The 20,867-nt window shown below is 43.6% G+C and overlaps 2 protein-coding genes across 3 annotated transcripts in view; one reads left to right on the top strand and one right to left on the bottom strand.

Moving 5' to 3' along the window:
- Positions 1-20,867, bottom strand: part of LOC134845494 (guanine nucleotide-binding protein subunit beta-1-like) — a 492,858-nt gene that overhangs the window by 151,500 nt on the left and 320,491 nt on the right. The window lies entirely within an intron of this gene.
- Positions 13,246-20,867, top strand: part of LOC134845891 (autophagy protein 5-like) — an 84,556-nt gene continuing 76,934 nt past the window's right edge. The window contains exon 1 of the mRNA XM_063863013.1: positions 13,246-13,275. The gene's annotated coding sequence lies outside the window, so the exon portion shown is untranslated. The remainder of the gene's footprint in view (positions 13,276-20,867) is intronic.

Here is a 20,867-nt window from a genome sequence, read left to right as displayed (position 1 = left end):
TACTTCTCGAGTTGGTTTGGGGAAAGTATTTCTTGAGTTGGTTGATACGTGAGATCGCCTGAAAATAGAATGACGATGGCGGATCGCTTCTGGAATTCTATGCCGCTAGCGCTCAAAAGGCCTACCCTTGACGAGCTATACAAGCGCTTGAGGGATCTCGGCTATACCCAGGTCGATGAGAGATTGGCGGTGATGTTGAACTCTATCCTACAGTTAGAGGCGCAAGGTGAATGCAGAGAATCAGCGACAGAGGCCGTGTTGATGGTTGGCTACACTTCAGAGGAAATACCCAGTCAGGAACAGACCAGATGGCTATCCTGGAACGTGGATGGAGGTGTGAGGGGATTCGACTTGGCAAGAAATCCCGGGTTGAGTAACAACACAGAATATGGTGCGCGAGAATTCCCCCTCCCCACCAGACCGCAGGCGGGATTCGCAGCCCAATCTACGAGCAGGCCATTGTCCATGATACGGTCTCAGCAAACAGAAGAGGCATACCCGGATCTCAGTAACTTGAAGAAGGAACTAGAAAAGGCTCAGAGGGAGCGAGAAAAATCGAACCTTGATAGGGATGGCGCGAAACTTGAGAGGGAGCAGGCGAACCTGGAAAGAGATCAAGTGATCCTCGACAGGGATCAGGCAAGGCGCGATCTGAGTATGATTAGGGCGGAGTACCAGCAGGCACAAAAAGTGCGCGAGAATGAGGCGAACGGCGAGCAGATAAAATCAGAGATGGAAAAGATACAGAGGAGGCAACGAGAGTTCGCGAAGCAGAAGGAAAGGAAGATGAGGACGACGGGATCGAGACCAGAGTCGCGGATGGAGGTGGATGAGGTTCCCGGTCAAGTGGTCGATTTATTTTAGACCGAGTAGCCCAATAGCACATGAATGAGGGGCTAAAGATATGGATACCGCCTGAGCTGGTGCCCTCCGTGCGCGGTCTAGATACACAACCGATACGGCCGTTGATGGAAATCGCGCTGCCGGGATACACTCTCAGTTCAACTCCCAGTAGTAGCCAAATTGGCACGGGTTCTTCGCGTCTCAAGGAGCTACATGATAGGTTGCAGTCGAGGGCTCGCGACAATTCAGCACGAGAAGAGCGACCTCCCACCTGGGGAGACCATCCAGTCATGAATGCAATAATCGCGAGTTATAAGAAAAACAAAGATGGCGCCTATCACAGGCACAACCGCATGGACTGGACAACGGCAAAACGTTCAAGGAGGGATTGCTTCCCTGACGCGTTTTGGGCTGAACACTTCACACAGCCAAGAATACCAGAGGGCGCGGTCCACTTGATTGTAGGGGACAGCCTGATACGAGTGCTGACGCGAATCCAAGTCACATTGGCAAGTTGGAGTCTTGAGTTTTTCTGGAGCTGCAACGCCGCAGATGTTGGCGTCACTGGAGATGTTAGACATGGTGAAGATGTACACGGTCACTTTGATGATGGGAACCAATGACGTGTCCAGGGGAGAGTCGAGAAAGGTAATGAGGCTGCACGAAAAGATGAGTTGTATTTTCGAGGAGCTGATGATTTATCTAGATCCCGCGATACTCACCATTTGCAATGCCCATACAACATGAAGGCCAACCAACACGCGAGAGAGATGAATGATAAAGTGTGCAATATCAACGAGATAATCAGACAGATCCAGCAGAGGAGCGTGCTCCCCGTAAAATTGTCGGAAGTGGCCGATATGATGGAACGCTCTCTTCCGGATGATGCGTCTTCGGATGGCATCCATTTTGATAGGCCCAGGGGCATGGAGTGGCTGAATGGTGTCTTCCAGATGCACATAAACATTCTAGAGTCAGACATGCTGGAAACAGCCCAGTTAACCTTTGGTCCACCCCCAATACCTCCCATCTTCGCAACTAGGCCCCTATCTGGTCTTCTGGGAGCGAGAATTGACTCGAGAGATAGCTCAAGGAGCAGCTGGACCAGACAACTGGGATCCACACCGATGGAAGCAGAGGAGGCGGGGTCATCCACGCTCCGAAGCTCGGTAGTGTCTTCAGTGGTGGTGGTGGTGGACAATAAGAAGGCGGAGAGACCGGCAGAGACGAGCAGGGCACGGTATCTAGAGAGGGTGAAAGAGTTGGACCTGGAGGATTTGGCATGCAGGCAGGAGTTGGCGGAGGTCCTGCGGCTCAAGAAAGTGTCACATGAAGACTTGAGTAGACACCACTGCGTGGACTGGTTAAAAGCTCACGAGGCACAATTTTCAAAAACCAAGACATTGGAGACAGCAGACTTAACTGGGATTCCACAGAAGTCGATAATGGGACAAGTCAACTACAGGCCCCTTAAACAATTAGGGAGTCCAGGACTCATAGTGGAAACTCCCAAGCATCGAACGAGTATAGCCAGAATCAGGGTAGCGACTCCCGCACAGCTGACAGCGGTGGAGAAGCTGCTTGAGCCGAAAGACATGGGGCTCCCAGATGCCACATAAGGAGGTCCAAAGCTAGCCGAAGATCCAAGATACGGTAAGCCCCGTGGAAGCTCGCAGTTGGCCAAAACGTTCGCAGTGTATGATCAATCGGATTCAGGTGCAGCGAGGGTGATCATGGTGGCGGGTTCAGACTTCAAGGGGACGTCCCCGAAGTTATTCTGGCCAGACAACTTAGTGTATCTGCTGCCTCGGGCGGAGCTGAATCAGATGCTGACCCTGGTGGTGGCAATTAAGTCGGAGCCTGAATTGAAGCTATTTGCGGGAATGAACGACCACCTGCACGCGGCAGGGCTTCTGGAGCACCTGAAAGGTTTGGCAGCAACACCCAAGAAAATCTGGGAAGCAATCCAGACGTTGTTCGCCGCGATGAACGAGGTGCAAGAGTCGGTGGCTTCTCGATTTGGACCCAAGACAAGAGTGGCATTTACGACGTCCCGGGCAACGCGAGTATGCCGCCTGCCTTGCAGTTTGTGTATGCAAGGTTGATCTTGATAGCGGAGGGGAACGCATGGCGGATACTCATGGCTGCTCCCAATCGCGAGCTGGAGCCAATAAACTTGAGATTTCTTAAGTCGGAGTTGGCAGCGGCATGGGCAGATGTATCTCATGCTTTGAGGGGATTCTACGAATTGGTGGATATTCTGATTGTGCTGGATGAAGTCCTCTGTCTTCAAGTGTCGAACCTCGCTCGGCAACTAAAGTTCAATCCAGAGATAAGGGATGATCACCCGGTAATAGGCCACCTAATGTAATAGGCCACCTGCGACCGAAAAGCAGTTGGAATCGATGGGGTACCGCTTAATGAAAGAGAGAGGCAGGTGGCCCTTTCTGACCACAAGGCTCGAGAATGCCACATACAAGACAGGGGAGAGTGCTCCACTTCTTATCAAACAGATATGGGAGTTTCTTGAGGGACAGCTGGAAGTGGCAGAAAACAGAGAGACGACGGTGGGAAGATTTCTCACAATGCAAATGAAGTCGCCTTTGAAGGGTTCTGGAGGGAGCAAGCGAAGGGCGAGTTGAAGACCAGAAAGAACCACGAAATATTGAGATTCTTAAGCCCATGCGGGGAGAAGAAGTACATGGGCAGAGTGTTCTATGAGGAGGATGCCATCTTCGATGCGTTCGTGCAGTAATTACTAAATATGCCCATTAACCCCTTACTGGCCCTGTACTTGGTCTACCCCAGGTATCTGTTCAATATGGACCCGTCCTACATGTTCAGCAGGGGTCGGAAACGCTCCGAATTGACGGATACTTAACGCTGGTACTCTTGACTCATGGAGAACTGATGGCGTTTCATCGACTGATGAAGTATGGGGAACCCCTGTCAATAAGGAAGGCTCACCCAATCGATACCTGAAGGGCGAGGAGAGGAATCCCAAGATGAGAGAAAAGTTGAAGGAGGTGAATGGAGGCATACCTCTCTTTTAGGGATGACTAGTGGCTTTGGAGAAGTCGTGACCTGCATCTACGGGCCGGCGGTAGCATACGCCTTTCCTGATCCGCTCGTGGCGGCATATCGGCATTCAGTGGTGCACGTGAGCCTAATAAGTGCTCTAGATGGGACGATGCTGAACTGGTGCAGGCAAGAATAGTTGAGAGCGCGGATAAGCGACACGGTACTCTTTGGGAAAGTGAAGGACCCAGAGCTGATGGTGTTCAACTTCCGGGGACAACTGCAGTGCAGAATGGGGGACAAACGTGAGGGTCCCATTGACGCCTACCTCAAGTTCTGGAACTTGAATCCCGTGACAGGGGATAAGGGAGAAGTCTTGAGAGTCCCGGCGTGGAAAGGGAGTTTTGAACTGTTGAAAGTGGATTTGGAAATGATACTTGAGCGAGAAGTTCTGCCCACTACCGTCCCTGAATTCCCGATGTTCAGGAAAATGACCCTGGGGATGAACAGCCTATTGGTGGTCCCGTCCCTACACGCAAAAGCCACTGTGGAAAAGCAGCAAAAAGAGTTTACGAACGGTTGGGATCCCATGTTCATTGGATACTCAGCCGCAGTTTATTTCCACACATGTGACATCAAAATAAACCCGTGGACGACACAGGCAAAGAAGATGAGAGGCTCAATGCCCCGGAAGTTCGAGGTCCGGGACATCTTGACATCTTGAGCTATATGTAGACCTCACTGAATAGAAGAAGCTGGACCCGGCAACCCCCACATCATTATCGGTGGGCACCCCTGGAGATAAAAGAAGCCACCCCGTAAAGAACAGATTCAGAGATGCACTAGAGAAAGAACAGGCTGAGTCAGTGGAATGGGAGAGCATGGATGAGACCCTCAGTGAAGTAGGAGAAGAAATGGAGGTGGGAAAGACACCAAATCAGACCCAGCTGAAACGGAGTTCACTCCGCAGGAGCTGTTGCAAGACTTGAGTGGAGACGACTGATCGAACACGGCCACTCCACCTGTGGGATCCCCTCGCAAAGGTCTGGAGTTGCTTTTGGCGAGCGAGACCTCTAACATGGGAATGAAGCTCTTGAGTGCCGAAGAAAGCAAGAAGAACGCTTTTGAGGGCAAGATTTTTTGAGCGAATTCAACCAGAGAGTGAAGAGCGAAACTACGCTGGAGGACTTCAAGGAAGAGTTGTGGAACACGGTGGTGAAGTTCCAGGGAAACCTGTTTTGATGGGTACCGGACTAGATGAAAAAGCGAGAAAGGAGCTACTAGGGAGGATGATCAAACTGAGAGAACCAGGGCAGAAGACCAAAAAAACTGATGATAAAACTATTAAAGTTGAAAGGGATGATAAGAATAAGACTAGTAATATGATTAAAGATATTAATATTCTTAGGGCTCGAGAAGCGGGAGGCAAGAGTTTGAAAGGCCGGTCCTGGATAAAGAAGTCAAATCAGCGATAATAGTGGCGACGCCCCCGAGTAAGGGAATAAGGTATCGGAAAAGGAGAAGAGAGACAGAAGAATTGAGTAGTCCACCGGCGGACGCAGTCTCAGGAAAGAATCTGAAGGAGACGGCTCCCATGATTCTAGCACGATGGAAGACAGCGGCTTATAGGGGCAGCTCCGCACCACGGAAGTTGGCCGAGGTGATGAAGGGATTGGAAGTCTCGACGTACTTGACAACGGAGGAGGACTTCAGACCTCAGAAGGCAAAAACCAAAAGGGGTTCGACGAGTGGACAAACATGGGAGGTGGACGGTGGCAAAGAATGGCCATCGAACCAACACCAGGCCACTGGGAAACAAGTGGCTAGCGATTCTCTTGAGGGAAATACATGCGACGAGGAATACCGCTCGACATTGGTGGGTGGCTGTGGAGACCATGAAAGAACTGGAGGATTGCTTGAAGAAACTTGATCGCGGAGTATCCCGTAAGCGTCGTCATTGGGCTACCCAACAGAAAGCTGAGGTTAATAAGTTAGAGTTGGGGAATCAGCTGAGACGAACTTGGCAAAACCTGCTGCTGGAGTATTTTGAAGAGGCGATGAGAACACAATCGTCGGCGTTGCCGTTGATGGCAAATCGTTTCGTCAGAACGGCAGGACAGCTGATGTTCGCATGGAGCTTGGTGGGAATAGAGCTGGAGGTGTTCACCTCACACGAAAAATTGAAGCTGGACCACAAGAGTCTATAGGCTTATCAAATGCTGGTACAGCATATTGCCAAAGACAATTCCGGTTTGAGCCTAGCGAGGAGAAAGTACGCCACTTGTTTCTTAAGATGGATCATGTCCGTGATGACCGACAGTACTTTCCAAATATGTCATCAAAAGGCGATGGGAAGTAAAACTATGGAAAGGAGAATCTCCACGGTCATCCTGAACGTGTACCTGAGTACTGGAATCGAACAAGAGGATGACTCCAGACAGTCTCTAGAGAAACTTGATGAAATACGGAGGTTCTACGGGAAACTTGATGAAATACGGAGGTTCTACAACTCGAGGAGGGGCATGACCTGCATCGTAATTTAGCCCTAGCTGAAGACTACTCGAAACCCACAAAGCGGGGAGAATATCAGTATGTGTCTGGAGTAATGGGGAGAGCATATAACCCTTTCTTGGACTCGAGGCCGGAAATGCCCACAAGAATTAAAAAGTGGCAGAGCTGTTGAAATTATGGACAGAAAAAGTAATTGGGATTGACCCAGTGGAAAGGGAAAGGCCGAGCTTAGGCCTGACACTTGAGAAGATACCAGGAGAAATTAGCGTGCCGCGCTCGAACAAGAGGGTAGAATTGAAAATGGGAAATGGAAACGGCATGCTGATTACGAACTTGGGGACGGTTTGGAAGTTGCTGAGGCCTTCCTGGTGCTCACATCGCCATGCAAGTTTGATTGAAGAAGTCACGGAGCGAGTGAGACTGTCACCAACGAAGGATGAGGACTTGGGTAATCTGAACGTAGTACACATACTGATCCTACCCCATAGTAAGGAGTCGGAAGAAACAACGAGCAAGCTAGATAAATCAGCGAAGAAGATGGAACCCGGTAGTTGTCTGGACCTGATGTGTGGAAGTGGAGAGCATTCTTGCGATGGACGATCCTTTGTCAGGGTACAGTCCTTCCAGAAGGAAGGCTTAGCCACTTGGTTTGGTGACATCACAGAGAAGGAAAAGAGCGAAGTACAGATAGTGGCTGAGTGTTACACGAATACTACTGTAAATAGAGCAACGGCGTTGGGGTTCTTCTCAAGGATGTGCAGCATGCAATGGCTGGAGATGCTGGAGTCCTAGCACAACTTGGTGACAGCGTTTAACGTAGAGTCATGGCCTGGGTGTTGCAAATAACCCAGAAACACATCAGAGGGTGGAAGATTGGTTTTGAGGCGGAGAAGGATCACATGAAGAAGCATCAGAAAGAATATCGACATTTCCTGGCTGAAATAGGGCCGGAAGCCTTCAAGAGACCCTTGCTGACCCATCGTAATGTAATCACTACGGGTTGGAAGAGAGTTGGTAGGGTGTCTAGAGATAATATCAAGGCGAGGGACTCAATATTGGAGGAAGACTTGGCGAAGAACGTGAGCTTGAGCTTGCATATCTCCTTTTGCTTGAGCAGGGAATCCAAGGTGAACGGTTTGCCGAACCAGGCGAAGAAATTGCAGGAGCAGATATAATGGATGCAATCCTATGAACAACTAAAGGCTTGGAAAGAGATTGTGATCAGTTCCGACGATGAGGGAGAACTGCTGAGGCAGATTACATTGTCGAATGCATCAGGGCCCAGCACCTCAAGGGCGAGGAGCACGAAGTGAGCAGGATGCTCAGTGTCGGATTCTTGAGACTTGAGCGGAGAAAGGAAAGGGGCTTGAGTGTGAACTCGGATGAAATCTGAGGTCACGGAAAAGAAATTTCAATGAACCAAAATATTGATTTTAATGTGCCATATCTTTTATATAAATCAAAATACTGCATGACAATTTTCGAGAAAAGCAATTTTAGTGATTAGCTTATAAATTTGGAATTCAGGGTGCAGGTGGATGAAGATTTCGATTGCTGTTTAGTGATGGTGTGACACTTTTGCATGGCTGTGATTTTTGGGGTGTAGATAAAATTAAAATCTGCAGCAAATGACCACTGGCACTGTTTCTTGAGACGCACTCAAACATGCAGGGGGCTCACTGACTGGCGGCGACACGCGATGAAGACATCGATCTCGAGTCCGGGGAGTATGTGCCAGTCGGTCATGTTTGGAAGTTTGACCTTGAGCAACGCAAAATACATGATTTTGGGGTGAAGTGGAATTTTGTAAAAATTCGATTTGAGCATGTCATGCTCAAATTTCTCGCGACAACTGAATATATCAGAATAATATCAAAACTGAAGTTGCCCATTGGTCCAGTCCCAAAAACTTACTTCTCAAGTCAAAACTTATTCATTTAAAACTCCTCGAGCTAGACTTGACGACCTCATTAAATTCTATTGACTAGTGGAATTGTTCATATTTTACGACATTAGCGCGTGTGTGATAATAACTGCGGCAGCAAAAACCCAACATCATGGCTATTAAATCAATAGGTAAACGAATTTGCCTAATTGTTGTGATAAACTTATTTTATATTTTCCAGTTGAAATGCGGAGACGGAAAAAATCACAACAACGATGTGGACTGGCCGATCAGGAACAATATGGGTGCATTTATTATTATGATTATTATTATATTGGATTTAGTGATAAATCACATTTCGTTTCAAGCCAGATGAAGCTTCCTTTAGACTGCACTGATTTCAATGCAGAAGAAGTCGTTGAAGCTGAATTCAAACGCGATTCGGTTAAGAGCTATGCCGAGGTAAGTAGACGTGACCCACCTGTAACAAGTCCATCAGAACTCTGGCGAACGGCAATCTGAGGGTAGTTGGTGCAATTAAGAACCGAAACAAATGAAATTGTGATCCACAACCAAAAGCAATGCCAACAGACAACACTCACGTTCATTCAAGGTTGCGGAGGAAAAGTAATGAAGTTCATTCCGAAAGCTGTGCGAATCAGTTTTGATGTCTCTCAATAGGACATTAACAGACATTCTAACAGACCGGATTATCAAAGAAAATTGGTCCAAGCCGTATTTTTGCTTGAAAGCCCCGAACAGATCCTAAGACTCTTGACAAAACAACAAGTAGATACGGCTATCTTAGAGGCCGACAGCCAGCTTTGAAGAAACACTCACCAGCTTTGAAGAAACACTCAGTGCTTCGTACTCTGAAGTACAACAACAACCATGCCAGAGCACATCTAGCACTTTGAAGAACCGACTGATAGCTAACAAACTCAACGCATGCGATGTGCAAGGCGCGGTTCGTATTGCCTCTTCTGATGATAACTTAGCTTCTTCGTCTCTAGAGTCTTTCACTGCTTCAAAGACGAAACATCCTGAACAGACATTGGACCGAAAAAAAAGATCCCCTCATCTACGACTTTCAGCCGCTCCAAGTGGGTTCCAAACTCGTCACTGATTGCGTCCATGGCTTTGCTAGTTTGGCAGGACGTCTGAGTGGTTCACGCATGCAGCATCTCAAGGATTAAATGTCAAAGAATGCGAGTGCAGCTGGAAACCTGTTATTGAAGCTGGAAACCTGTTCTATATTGTTATGTTGAGGTAAGGAGAGTTTTAGGTTGATCCATCTGAAATGGATCAAAGGTCCACTGTCTAATAAAAAGTAACTATACGGATTGTTCCGACCCTGTTTTAACGGTGTTCGCGTGTTTTAGGTATTTTGAGACTTAAGTATGGGGACGTTCTTATTCTCTAGAGTTGGGGGTATTTTGGCAGTGGCCATCAAGCTGTAACAAAAATTTTAGTCTCATGTCGCAATTGAACCGAATTGGCTCCGACCGTTTGAAGTAGAAAATCACAAGAGATATTGTCCCTGACTCTTGAGCCAATGGTTATAGGGCCTATTTTTCTTTCACCTCATATGTGACTTAAGTAGGCGACTGTTACAACGAGCAGAATTCAAGTCTTCCTCTCTCTGGAAGTGATAATGATAAAAGAAGATGCAAGTGTTGATGTCCTTTTCAATTAAAAACGAGACGGGTTACGTTTCTACAAAAAGAACCCGCAACTCGAAACGAAAAAATATAATACACAAGTGTTACAAAAAAAAAATTCGTCGAAAGTTTTTTTGTCATTAATTGTTCCGAGTACGCAAGCGGCATTCGCAATCTGTATTGCCAGGGAGATTCTCTGTTTTAAAAAGCTGCCTGGTCTTGGTTCCTCAGTGCATATGCATAGATTCTTACAAAGCTTGCTCAAAAAAAATCTGTGCTGGGGCCGGCTGCGCCCTGAATTTCAAAGCTAGCGGTTGAAAAAGATATCCATCATCTGCAAGATCTTTATACTTGTCATTTTTTCATTCTTCCGTTTCAGCGGCAGCCGTACCAGGGTTACAAACAGACCCGGCATTAATCCTACAAGGAGCTAAGGAGTCTGGAACGAGCGTCAAACCGTGGAACGAGCGTCAAACCGTCTGGTCGCTTCTGATCGGTCCTGTAGTGGTGTAGCTAAAACATACAAAACGTGAGTAGAATATAAACTCTGCTTTATAAGGGCATTCAGATTTGAAAACCAAGAGAATCTCCCTGCACTTTTGAAGCAAGAAAGACCATGCCAACCATCCTCGGTAACGTCTTTTCCGCACACGCATTTATGCCGTTCGCATATTTTTGAGACTATTCGAAGTCCTATCGCAATTCTGAATTGTTGGTTTGACAGTTTTAACCATAAATTGTTAGGATGACGTTCAACCCTTGGGGAGCCAAATCTATCTTGGAACGCGTTGAACCTTTTTACGTCCGTTGGTTCGAGTCGTAAAATCAAGTGTGCAATTTCGCTTTCAAAAATTGGCTCTGTCCAATTTTTTTGGATTTTATTTTGCGGAGCTATTTCAATTTTTCCAAGCTCAAACCACCGTTTAAGCGCATCATCATAGGTTCCATCCACATGCTCCAAACCAAAGATTTCGCATTTTTTGCTCCTACTGCTGAGGCTAAGAAAGCGGGTAAAACGAGTAGACGAGCGGAAGAAACACCCAAACCACCTTTGGCTGCCAGCAGAACTTCTTGTAAAAACTGGTTATCATCCATTTTCACATAAGTGACCTTGCATAACGAATCTCTTAGTAATTTGTGGTAGCGTTCCAAAAAATCATTTGGCAAAAAACAGGGGCTCGTACGCAAAAAACAATAGGAGATTTGTGCATGCTAAAGCAATTTTTTAGGAGGTAAAAACCATAATGGACGTCTAGTTTGTCAATGACATCCGAGATTTTTTCAAGCTCATTAATTTTTTCGTCGAGCAATTCTTTTCGGCAAAGTTCGCCGATTCCAAAAATGTTTTTTTTTTATTTTTGGGCATACTTTTCGGAAATGTGTTAAAGTTGAGTTATACTGTGTACTCGTAGTCGGTCCCAAAAAACAAAGTTCGCACTTCTCAGTATTCAAGCTCAGGCCGTAAGTTTGTTCCAATTTCAGAATATTTTTAAGGTCCCGGAGTTTTACCATCTAGTCGTCGGCTGAATTTTCCATCATCTAAATACCAGATGTTAATTTTCGACTCCAACTGCTTGACTAGTGTCTGAATTGTTTCCGCAAAAAGGGGTGGGGCTTCAGGATCACCTTGCTGAGTTCCGTCTTCTGACATTATGACAGAGCTTCCGTAAAAAAGATAACTAGGTTTACTATACGCGCAATGGGTGTAAATATACAATTCGGGGCGATTTGAATAAACATGATCAGCATTGTTTCTCTATTTAGAGAGTTAAACGCACTCTTAAGATCTAGTTTTAAAAGAACAAAGCATTTTGGATTGTCGTCGCGTTCAATTAGGTTTCGAAACGAGTGTGCAGCTATTTCTGCTCCTCGTTTGGTACCGCATTCTACCTGTACGTTTCCGAAAAAACTTTGTCGCTCGGAGAGGGCCTTGCTTCCAGCGCATTTAGACGCTACACGTCTCGGCGTGTTGTCTATGGCGATCGATCTCAACCCTCCGTCTATCTTTATGAGGGCGATAAGCTTTGCGCCAAAAAAGAAAGGTCTTAGGGGTTCGGGTATTTGCCATCTCTAATGAGGTTTATTAGCTTAGTAAGCGATTTCAGAAAATTAAGTCCTGCACTGCCATTCGACTTACTAACAAGATGTTTAAAAATTTGAGAAAATTTTTTATCAGGACCTGCTGCTGATCTGTTCGGAAAGGACTTTATCGATTTTATAGGTCGAAATCGGTTACGGAAAAACTATCTAAATTTTCTGGATTTGGAGCTGCAAATTTGGCTCGCTGAGGGAGCTTAGACAACAATTTTTGATAGTTATCAGTTGAAAAAGGAGCAATTTTGTCATCCTAAGCTGCAAGCTTTTTTCCTCCTTTCACATTTCCTTCATCGAGCTTACTCCTTATCAGCTTTATTATCTGCCCGAGGTCACTCTGAGGCGGGCTTGAAACTTGGGGACGGGGTTTTGGAAGTGACACGTCATTTGCTCGATTTTTTTTAGTTATCAAAGAGCTCATGCTTGTGGTCTGTTTGCGACCACTTCTTTTCGGTTGCTCCAAAAAAAGAACGACGTTAAAAATATTAGCCATTTTGTAACACCTTCTACATTGTAGACGAAGTCATTTGTTTTGTCCGACAGACTTTCCGCCAAGGGAACACGCAAGTCTTTTAGAATTCTCTTGAGTATTCGGACTGGGTGATAACTGGTCCGCATTTTTGATGAACTGTTGATTAAATAGGAAGCCGTCAAAATAGGTTTAATCCTGAAACAATTCAAGTGTGAACTGAGAGTTTTTGGTTCGAACGCAGTTGCAAATGCGCAAGATTTCAAGCAACGCTTTCTGACTATTGTGATCGTTGTAGCTGTAGCCGCCACTTTACTTGGTGCTGCTCTTGTTAACATAACCGTGCCTTCCTTTTTCTTTGATCTCAACGCAGCAGTTTTCTGTTGTCTTGCACCCCCAGTGTGCTATTCGTTTTTTTGCGTCATCCGCCAATATCTGACTGAACCAAGCTCATGGTGCATCCGTTCCCACTGACAGTTCCGCCAACAAGAGCAGCGTGACATTTCCTATTTACAAGAAGCTATCATCCCTGCTAGCTTTTTTGATAGCCACGGCAGTGATTGTCTTTTTGGTTGTACTTTGACAGTTTCAAGAGACTGGGTTAAAGTTCTACCATCGCCAACTTTGCCTCTAGATTTGAAAAATGGTACCCCCTTATTACTACCATTTGCAGGTGTACTTGCGTCTTTTTCTGTTACACCAACGGCGCTCAGGCACTCATCTGTCCGAAAATCGAAGCAGGTTTCAAGTGACAGCAGGTTTAGCCTAATTGTTGTGATAAACTTATTAAATAGTTTGAGACGTGAGATGAGTATCTAACAATGGCAATATCAATACGGAAACAACAATCTGTCAACCTGCCGGGCGATGAAGAATTTCAAGACTCCAAAGAAGGTTATGTCGAACTGGAAGTACAGTGCACGTCTGAAAACTGCCCCGTATGGACAACTATTCTTATCCTGAAGAAGCTAGGACGTAAGCAAAAGCTACTGAAAGAACCGTTCTGTTGTGGATTTTGTACTGCGAGAATTACAACTCAATTGATGGATCAACGCAAAAATTAAAACAAACCAATAACAGCAGTTGAAAGCCGTATGCAGAGATAGTCAAAAAAATACATTCTGAAAACACACAACAACAGTATCGAGCGAAAAACGTCGTAGTTTTTGGAACAACACCAGATACCGACGAAAACGATGTTCTATTTGCGAAGAAACTACCAGAGGACTTGAAAATTCCGAAAGTAGAAAATATACGAACAAAGAGAATTGGGAAGAAAAACGACAAAGGAGCTCAATAATTGAAGATCGAACTGGTTTTGGCTGAAGTCAAACAACCGGTCTTGAAAAACGCAAAAAAACTACAACAAATTGAGATCTATGAAAATGTTGATTTGAAACCGGACTTGACAAAACTACAACAAGAAGAGGAATACAAACTACGAAAAACACTTCGAGAAAGCAGACGTGACAACCCAGGCAGAGAGTTTATCATACGCTCTTGTAGAATTATTGAAAAAGACAATTCCAGACAGAATTGACTAATTGTGCAGTCAATATTGCTACTTCGAAACATTGAAGGAGCAAAAAAAAAACAACATCCATTTTCTAGACAGTTATATGTACAATACCGATTTTATTTTGCCCACCAAAACCTTTGTGACAGCAGATATTCACCTGGACTCCCATTTTACTTATTGCCTGAAAGCGAAGAAATTGACATGAGGCAGACCGACTGGTAGACTGCTGATTGGAATCAACAAAAATGTCAATGAAAAACATCTACCTCTAAGAGAAACTGCTAATGTGCTTAGCAATTGAACTCTCTGTCTGCGTTCTTGACGCAGTTTACTTCAAGCCTGACACAGATGTTACAGATATTTTCACGGAACTGCTACCTGTAATCACAGCTTGAAAAAATCGCAAGATTATTCTGCGTGGTGATTTCAACTGTAGACTAGACAATAACTCTCAAAGAGGACAAGATTTACTTCATAATTTATCTCACTTCGATTACGGGTACCGAATTCTCACTACGCGCCAACTTACAAATGCCACAATGGTCAAAACCCCATCAATCCTAACTTCGTTAACTTCAATTTCAATCAGAGTACTTTGAAAATCATCGAAAAGTTACCCTCGAAACATTCAGTAGTTCGACTTGAGACTAGATTTGATGACGTTAAAATTCTTGACAAATAATCAGACAGAATCTGCAAAACAGACATTGTTTTACTCACAACTTACGTGCAAGATGACATATGTTCCAAAGAACCCGACGATTTTAGTATTGACGATCTCTCAACCGTGTTCATATCAGCCTGCAACTATTCTGCTATTGAAGAGAGAAAAAATATATCGAAACCTTGGTTCGACAAAGATTGCTATCAACAAAATGGCAAACTGAAGTCTGCTCTCAGAACCGGCTGCAATCAAATTATTTCGACTGATAAACAGCTGTTCAAAAAGATATGTAGAAACAAACGTCGTCTCTACGATCTTCACAGAGAAAATTCAATTATTGAGACTGCTGAGACCGACAGATCACAATTTAGGAATATTTTGCAGTCGAAACGCACAAAAGTTGTCACGCCAAACGTACAGGACGACGCTTGGAAAACCCTTTTTCAAAATTTTTTGTACGTGAAAAACTCAAAAACTGGCATAGTGATCGACTTAACGCAACAAACTTCGATTGATGATAAACTTGACGCTGAAATAACCGAAGAAGAACTGACTCACGTTGCTGATAAAATCAAACCAAACAAAGCTCCAGGGTCAGATGGTATCTCTATCAACCGCGTCAAATCCAACCTCTTTGTCCTTTTGCCACTAGTGCTTCAACAGTTTAGTAGTAATTTTTCTCAAGTAGTTATCCCGAAATTTTGGATAATTTCATTATTAAAACCTCTCTACAAAAACAAAGGGGACGAGAAAAATCCAGACAATTACAGAGAACTTGCACTCGGCAACAGTATTTTTAAACTTTTCACATCAGTTTTACAAGGCAGATTGTTGAGTTGAGTGTTGAAAACAAGAAGATACACCAAAACCACAAAATGGAGGTGGCAGCAAGGTTCAAGACAGATAAGCAAGTTCATCTTTGCTATCTTGATTTCAGCAAGGCGTTTGACCTAGTAGTCAGGAACCAATTACTAGAAAAACTGAAACACAACGGCTTAAGCACAAATTTTCACGACGTTTTGAGCATTAATCTTAACTTTATACTTAATCTTTACATCCGTCAATTCGTTTGAATACTTAGGTGTGACAATATCAGCATTCATGAAAGACAACGTGCATATCTCAAAACTACACAGAAAGGGTATTAATTCTGTCAATATTCTTGCCGCAAAGGTAAATTTTCAGAAAAAATTGTTTTTGTCGGCGTGGTGACTGCTGAATGCTGTTGTTTTACCTTTATGTTCATATAGATTGAGGACAACATCCAGTTCAACTGATTTTTTTGTGAAAGTTATTGCCTATTTTTGGAAAAAGTGGGCTGGGATCTCAAAATTCACTTCAAACTCCAAACTCATCCATCATCTGTACGAAGACGACTTTATGGAAATACAGAAATCAAAACAGCCAAGAAGAAGATATATTGCTCTGTTTATCAGAAATTGCCTCGATCACAAAATTTGTACAAGCGGAAACTGCTACGGAAACTCTACGGAGACATTTTGCATTTGTAAATTCTGTGGAAAACAAATAGAATCTCCTCAGCACCTCTACTGGACCTGTCCTTTTATCGCAGACAATTTATCAAAAACAATGACTGAAATAATGCATTTAAGAGCTACTGGTGATATTTGAACACTTACATAAATGCGCTATATCAATTTTTTATACCTACAATCTATCGCATTTGAATCATTATTTTGTATTTTTGCACGTGCTCTTAACGTGCTCATGTATCTGTTCACTGATACGTTTAATTCAATCCATAAGTGAAACAAAAACTGCAATGATCTCAACAAGCAGTTGCTACTGACGGCCTGCCTACCATCAAGCTTGAAACCGTTGAGACTTTCGAGAAAAGATAGAAAACGTCCCGATGGTGTCATGCTGTCAGCTTGGAAGCCATAAAAAGTAGTTGAATAAGGTTTTACATGAGAACCGATTAGCGAAGTCACACCAGAGAATAGCAACCAGAACACTGCTGTAGAATTCCTGGCGGGTGGCCTTGGGAAGAAAGCTTGAAGTTCGTTAAAAATTTATCGAGAGCAACAGCTGATAATTGCATAGTTCAATATTCTTCTCGAAAGCTGACAGTTTTTGAAGATTTGTTACTAATTATTTTTTGAAATTTACACTTAAAATTGAAATAAACAGTTTGACATGTACATATTTAAAAAAAATGTCACGCAGAAAAAAAGAAAGGGCCCATCATCCAGACAAAATAGTTTCAAACTAAATTATTAAATAGTTTCCGATGACTATTTCAGAAGTCATCACTGGAGCGAAGAGAAGATCAACGTTTTGCAAATCAATCTACAACCATCTCAGGGCTTCCATTGAACCCATATTCGAAGAATCCTTGAAGATAGTACAGAACCTGGTAAAGAGACGAGGTGTGCTCCAACGACGAACAATCTTATTCATCTGGCATGGCACAATAAACAACTCGTTTACAAACCACGAAGTAACTTCAACACCGAGACAAGAAAGTTCCACCCACTCACTCCCTCCCAGCTAGTCGAAGAACTCCCTCAGAACCCTAAAAATAAACAACTAGATAAAAGTCATCGTCTACACCCGCAGAGAAGGTTCTTTGGCTATCTCCGAAGAGCTAAAATCCTGTGTAATTCTGGTCATTGACGTCATTAAAGATCTGATATCTTCCAGAAAACGCAAAAATATCTACTTAAAACACGAAATAGCAAAAAATCACCCGGATATTGCTATTGAAAAACGAGTTGTCAATTCAATAATACGAAACAGAGCAGACCTTACTGGATTGAAGAAAAGCAAAAAGAAGAGACTGAGTTACAAGAAAAATAAGGATACAAGAATCAAAAGTGATCAGACCGACAACGACAAAAGCAGGCAGTAATTAAATAAAAGACAAAAAGAGAGACTCAGGAAGCGTAAGGTTCTTGGACTCCCAAGATAAGTAAGTGTCCCATCAGTAAACATTCTATCCCAGTCGAATAATTTATGTTCTAACCAGCCCAGTGCATCCATAGGAATTGAGTTTCTTAGGAAGCGCGGGAAAGCCAGCCAGACCACACGCTAAGGATTCTAACCACAAACGGAGTTATATACCTAGTGTATCTAAAGGAACTCAGTTTCCTAAGTAGCGCGGGTAATTTCAACTTCAACTTCTTTCTCACGAAAATTTTGGCTTCAACAATCCCAATGCATCTATAGGAAATAGGTTTCATAGGAAGCGCGGGAGAGTTAAATCAATAGCTAAAAGTAAACTTCGACACTCTTAGTACATCAGAGGTATTAGGTTTCCTAGGAAGTGCAGGAGCACCGAGGTATGTTGCCCTTTCCATAATAACGCCCACCAAGCGGAATTACTGCTGTAAAACATGCACAAAGCCCATAACATTCTATGCGAGGTCAGCCAAAACCTTCTACTGATATGTAACAATTGTGTTTGCCTCATCCAAAGGGATCGTATTTTGCCTCCACTAGAGAAAACCTCCGCATAAAGCCAATAGTGGAAAGCGTTGAAGAAGTCAAAAATCAGCTTCACCCCATGACAACTAACATCGGAATTTTTGATGGCATAAGGGACCAGATAACTTCCCTGACAACCGAGATGGCGTCTCGAACAGCCAGCAATGTTGTGGCCATTGAAACAACGAGGACAACAGAATCCAGAACTCTAAAGAAAAAAGACAACTATGATGCACTACGGGTGAGAGGCATCAAGGAGTCAAAGGCCAAATCGTCGAGACAACGGTACGAACATGACCTAAAGGAAGTCAAGACATTTTGGATTTCCTATACATCGACTACCCGATCGAAGACGTAAGACGGCTAGGGAACTATGGTGGCAATAAGCATAAGGATAGAACGCTTATCGTTAAAACCACAAGCAAACATCACCGTCGGCTAATACTGCTATTGCTGCATAAGCTGATAACCTACCTAAAACAAGTATACATGAGCAAGGAACTATCCCGCGATGATCAAAAGATTGAAAACAAAGCGCTGAAACAACGGAGAAAAATGATTGAGAACAAATACGACAAAAACGTCTACGAGTTAGAAACCTCAAACTTCAGCGAAACAAAAACGAAACTGGAGAAAAAAATCTGGACAACTGGGCAAATGTGCCCTCAGAACCAGAACAATGACTACATTCGAAAAGTTCGCTCTGCATTCTGAGTTTCAATGACAGGAGTCTGCTAGATATCAGTAAACGAATCACATTTGCAAATGCAGTCCCTACAAACGACTACGATATCCTATGCTGATCTGAAACATGGCTCACAACTGCAGTACCCGATGAGAGCCCTAAACTCTTCAACATACTCCAATATCAATTCCGCGACAACCCGATAAAGCAATAGCTGACAGAACGCTACTTCAACTACTTCAAAAACAGCTACAATCAACTAGACACATGCACCTGACGTGTACTGTGCTCCCGTGGATCGTGCAACCCATATCAAAAACTCATGTCAGCTGAAAACTAAGAGGTTCACACCCTTGGGCCATGAGCCCTAGAAGCCTCTACTACTAATATTACTACTACTACTACTACTACTACTACTACTACTACTACTACTACTACTACTACTACTACTAATTATATTAGCCGAAAATCTACATTAAATCTTTGATAGTCGATGTGAAATCTTTGATAGTCGACTTCATATTTTCAAAAATTGATAGCCGACCACAAGTTCTGGTTTGATCTGATAACTTAGAAATTCAACCTTAAAAACATTCCATAGACTATCACTATTTATATTAAGAAACTGTCGCAGTTAAATTCAACAATATATATTCTTTTGATTTGGTACTTTCGTGGCCTAACCGGAGTTTCAGCGAATCTGTGCCTATTCAATAAAGTCTATTCTGCCGGATTGGCACATTCGAACCCTCCAACGAGAACAAATGGGACGTTAATGACGTTAAGACGTATTCGTGATGAAAAGGAGGGTCAAAATGTTGTGGAGTTTTTAAATTTTAAAATTTCGATTGTCGACAGATTGTTTCCCGGAAATGTAGAAAGCGGCCATTTTGACCAGAGAACGGGAAGAAAACACCTTGAACGAGAACCTCGAACGAACAAGTCGAGAAAGACAAGAGAAAAAACGGAGTCTCTTATCGTGACGATCACGCACGATGAGCCACTTAACTGAAGCAGATAGGAAGAAAAGAGGCTTCTGTTGGACAGCCGGAGCGGATCCGTACGTTCCCGTGCCACGAGATTGAGGAAATAAGAGCGTTATCTCAGGAGGAGAGTGGAATTGGAGGCCCGGTGCCCAGAGACTCAGTAGACTGTAATATGTGCTTTTTAGCTACTGTGATTCCCTGAACAGCTGAATTTACTCCAATCTTATATTGTATTTTGGAGTATGAGTAGCTAAAAAGAGGAAAAATCAACCCATCCCCAATGGATTTAGTATATAATTCTCACTAAAACATAGTAAATAATGGGTTTTTAGCCGTGTTCTAAATAGTAATCACGTAGTCTGGGGATCCGAGACCCAGTTATGTGGTTGTTTTTGCATGTAAAAGAAAGCTGATCAAAAGTCGCTCGACTGATGGCCTAAAAATGGTAATTTTTTACCTATACCTGAGCAAACCCCAAAATTTACTGGCTAGGTCTAGACGGTGAAAAACGAGTAGAATTAAGGTAACTGACGCCTGCCAGTCCTCAATAGGTGCTTTTTCTACGCTCCGTCACTATGTAGTAATTGGGCGAAGGTCGCAGTTAAATTTCGCAATATATATTCTTTTTAATTGGTACTTTCGTGGATTAACCCGAGTTTCAGCAAATCTGTGTCTATTCAGTAAAATCTACAACCAAGACGAAATTCATTTTCATGCTTTAGTAATTATACATTTACCTTTATTTTATGTGAAATAAATATGGAAATTTTACCATAAAATCACAAACTCTCCGCAATTCGACCCATATGCCGCGTCAACCGCATTGCTGTCAATGCTCTAACCAGCTATAAGGTAGACGCCTTTAGTGCTACCGACAAATAGGGAGTGTTCGTGCAATTCAGATGTAGTGTTCTAGGTTCCGGCAAAGACCATTAAAACAATTTCAAATGCAAAGCAGTCTTGGATATTATTCCATCCAAAAAACAGACCAGCCCCTGAAACAGCTTTGCACGCCAAAGAAAACAAACTTGCCAGGTTCTGGTCAAGCTAACTTCCTGGTACGAGTTTCGCTTTACTTCAAGAAA

Source organism: Symsagittifera roscoffensis, chromosome 5, assembly GCF_963678635.1.
Source record: "Symsagittifera roscoffensis chromosome 5, txSymRosc1.1, whole genome shotgun sequence".
Lineage (NCBI taxonomy): Eukaryota > Metazoa > Xenacoelomorpha > Acoela > Convolutidae > Symsagittifera > Symsagittifera roscoffensis.
The sequence above is the reverse complement of the archived record's forward strand: the minus strand, read 5'-3'. Positions and strand labels throughout refer to the sequence as shown.